The sequence below is a fragment of the Bidens hawaiensis genome, unplaced genomic scaffold, assembly GCF_021521415.1.
Source record: "Bidens hawaiensis isolate Kalapana, Puna unplaced genomic scaffold, B.hawaiensis_p1.1 tig00014645_1, whole genome shotgun sequence".
In the NCBI taxonomy this organism is placed as follows: Eukaryota; Viridiplantae; Streptophyta; class Magnoliopsida; order Asterales; family Asteraceae; genus Bidens; species Bidens hawaiensis.
The window spans coordinates 1-3,981 of record NW_027492279.1 but is presented as its reverse complement, the minus strand read 5'-3'; the positions used below and the strand labels follow the sequence as shown (position 1 = coordinate 3,981).

Below are 3,981 nucleotides of genomic sequence, written 5' to 3'. Positions count from 1 at the left end.
GTTCGATTCGTGAGGTATGGACCAGCTTGGGGTGAATAAGAACACAATAGATCACTTGGCCTGTCGGTCCAAGTGTGCAACCCAAGCAGGATCAATGTAATCTCGTTTCCAAGACTGATCTAATGGGTCCAACTAGCGAACATAGAACAACCGGTCTAGTTTCAAAACATTAGTTTTGACCATAAAAATATTAAAAACATGGGTTAAACCAATAAAATAAGTCAAAAGGATCAAGTCCTTCAACAGCCACCTACTTCAGCTGTAGAACAATTTGAAAACCACACATAACATAACCTTTAATTTGCTTCAACTTTCTTTGCATCAATCATGAGTTTGCATACATAATCTTGAACGGCTATCCAATAGCCACGTGTATGTAAACAATTAAATAAAAATAAATAAAGAATCAACGCCCGCCTTGTAGTCAGGCGATGATGATCTGTCGCAAGTTATTCCAAAAAGTCTGTTGACTATAGTGTAATCTGAATATTACACTTTTTTCACTCTTTATTTTTCACTTTGCTCAAACTAAAACAATCAAAATGCCCGAGCCAACCGTCCCGCAGATCCACATCTTCATTTTTGTTTAGTAAGTTGACGAATGACATATGGAAGGATACCACCATGGTCGAAATATGCCAATTCCACCTACATAAACCAAAATCCAATTAGTGGGTGTTTTATATATGCATTTTAGAGCTGTGCATTTGATTATTCAAAGTTCACAATTCTCATACCCTCTGTGTCAAAGCGAGCGGTGCATGTGAATGACTTTCCAGTGTCGGTGGTGACAGTGACATCTTGACCGGGCCGGATTTCATTAATATTATTTGGGAGGTCAATGGTATACCTTTCATGACCGGTCAACCCTAGTGTGTCTGCATCTTCACCAGCCTTGAAACACAGGGGAATAATACCCATTCCCACCAGATTACTACGGTGGATCCTCTCAAAGCTTTTAGATATCACTGCTTTAACTCCCTGTCAAAAACCACAACCATTAATAATGAAATTTAACTCAACATCTTAACAAACGAGAATAAAGGTGGTAATTTTGGCCCGTAACATAATGGAACCTAAGTTGCCTAAGGGTATTTTTACAGCATAATGAGCACATCTCGTACGTTCATTTATGTCCGTGAGCGCTTTGTTATGTTCGTTCATTTATGTATGTTCGTTATGTTCATTTACTATATGCATTTAATTCTTTACACCCATTACAATTTTGTCTGGCTTCGTTAGTTCTTTAGCCCCAACAGATTAATTTTCATGTTTACTTTCTAATTATTGTTTGGTCATATGTATTCATCCGTTTATGTTAGTGTACGTTCCTGAATCGTTCATTTACACTATTTATGAACAAACATAAACGAACACATTCACTTTCTTAACGAACAAACATGAGAAAAGAAATCACGTTCGTTTTTGTTCAGTTAAAGTTAGACAAATGAACACGAACATTCCCCGTTCGCGTTTGTCCACTTCGTTTACAAGCCGAATTTATTTATGAAATTAGATAACTATTAAGATTCTATAGCCTCTGTAATCAGATTCACCACACTAAGTGATACAGGTCAACTCAACCCGCCAGCCCAAACAAAAAATTATCGACCCATTTTGCCCCATCTAGTATCATGACTCACCAACAACATTGGGCCTTTGGCAGCCCAATCTCTAGAGCTTCCACTACCGTACTCGCTCCAGCCAAAACGATAGTATCCTGGCCCGCAGCCTTGTATCTCTGAAAAGAACAATGATTGTAATAATTTAGAGAAAAACAAAATATAATATTTGTATATCTATTAAAAAAATATGTGATTATTTAATTAACTTACTGATGCTGCATCAAACACAGATAATTTCTCCCCAGTTGGAATATGAACGGTCTTTGGGCCAACTTCTCCATTTAAGAGCTTGTTAACGAGGCGGATATTGGCAAAAGTACCCCGAGCCATGATTTCATCATTACCCTCTTCGACTTCCATAAGAATTGAAGTCTTTGCGGTCAACCCCCGCGTTCAAGAAGGTATTTTGCAGCCGGGCTGTCTTTGTGAATGCTTCCTGCAGGTGATATGTGGTCTGTTGTAATACTGTCACCAAAGTTTAGCAAGCAGTAGGCGTCCTTCACTCCGTGGGGCCCAGGTGGGTCCATTGTTCATGTTTTTGAAATATGGTGGTTCGTGAATGTAAGTAGATTTTGAGTCCCATGAATATAGCTTGGATTCTTCAACTGATAAGTTGTTCCACATGGGATTTCCTTTAGTGATAGCTTCATAAGTGCTATTAAACATGTCGGGTAAAACACTTGACTGAACAGCCTGCAACATTTATTATTTCAAGTTAGAAAGTAGCACTTTAACAATATAACTTTGGATTATAGACAAATAGGGCTTACATCTGCAACTTCTTGGGTGCTTGGCCAGATATCCCTGAAATAAACATCCTTCCCGTCTTTTCCAACTCCAATTGGCTCCTTCTCAAAATCAATATCAACCTGCGAAAAAATTAAAATGTCTTGAGTTCACACGATAAATCAGAAATAAATGAATCATAATTTCGTTTAAAATTTAAAATAAAATTCTTACTGTGCCTGCAAGTGCATATGCAACAACCAAAGGAGGTGATGCAAGATAGTTTGCTCGGGTCAAGGGATGAACACGGCCCTCAAAGTTACGGTTTCCAGAAAGAACAGCAGAGGGCGATAATATCTGCAGAAGTATACCATAAGTGAAAGTTAATAAAAAAACAAATTTTTGGGTTAATGATGAAAATAGAGTTAGAAAAAATGTATTATCTTACCATTTTCAGATATTGCAGCACCAACTGTTTCATCAAGTTCCCCTGAATTCCCAATGCATGTTGTGCAACCATAACCAACAATGTTAAAACCCTTGCTCATCCAAATACTTCTGCAACCCGCTGTATGATTAAAGAACAATATCATTGTCAGTTTTCTTTTAATATAAAAAAAACAAAAGAATATGTTCTTCAAGATATACAAGTTATACCTTTGTCGCAAATACTTTGTAACCACTCCAGAGCCTGGAGCAAGACTTGTTTTAATCCATGGTTTGACCTGAACGATATTAAAAGACATATTATATGTATGAAGTATATATATACAGAGATTACCAAAAAGAAGTTATACCTTTAGGCCCAATTCGCAAGCCTTTTTGGCAACAAGACCTGCCCCAAGCATAACACTAGGGTTTGATGTATTTGTGCAGCTTGTGATTGCCGCAATTACGACACTGCCATGCCTGAGTTCTGCTGGTTCTCCATGAAATGAAAACTTTGCAACTTTATCTTGGGAATCTTTTGGTACAGCAAAAACCCTGCAAATAGTGGTTTTATCAGAAAGTGTTAAGTGTAAGAAGTATATTATTTGCATACAGCAGTTACATAAATAAGGATCTGAAACACACCTTGAACCCCACTTTGTTGTCAAGGCAAGAATGCCAATCTGCTTTCATTTCTTTCAAAGGAACCCGATCATGAGGCCTATAAAAAAATAGTAAATGATCTGATCAACTAAGACTAAAAGCATGATACAGCTGACTGACATTTTGCACTAGTAAAATCTACACAAAAACATACCTCTTTGGCCCTGATATACATGGTTCCACATCTGAAAGGTCTAGCTCCAAGTATGATGAGTATAGTCTTTCTATTTGTGGCTGAAATGATATAAACCATAATTGTAATATTAATCACACATTGATATCCACCAGACCATATTGCTGTTAAGAATCATAAGTAGGGGTCTTACCTCATTGTAGTCAACAAACATATTGTTTGCCCTTAAATATGCTTCTATCATAGCAACCTAAATTTCATAAAAGAGGAATACCGTCAATGAAGAGTATACAGTCAATTATTTAAAAGTCTAACCCAAATACTATAATTCATACAGTATCATCACTTCGTCCGGTTTAATCTAAGATACTGAAGAGTGACATTATCAACTGGGAAGAACCCCCA

General features: G+C 37.1%; 1 pseudogene across 1 annotated transcript; it reads right to left on the bottom strand.

The window, feature by feature from the left end:
* Window positions 1-290: 290 nt before the first annotated feature.
* Window positions 291-3,820, bottom strand: LOC143547146 (aconitate hydratase, cytoplasmic-like; annotated as a pseudogene). The gene is made up of 12 exons (XR_013137725.1): window positions 3,770-3,820; window positions 3,598-3,677; window positions 3,424-3,501; window positions 3,149-3,335; window positions 3,009-3,076; window positions 2,800-2,919; window positions 2,586-2,708; window positions 2,396-2,494; window positions 1,836-2,318; window positions 1,644-1,741; window positions 727-981; window positions 291-648 (listed from the first exon to the last, which is right to left on the bottom strand). The product of XR_013137725.1 is annotated as an aconitate hydratase, cytoplasmic-like (transcript).
* Between the last annotated feature and the right edge of the window lie 161 nt (window positions 3,821-3,981).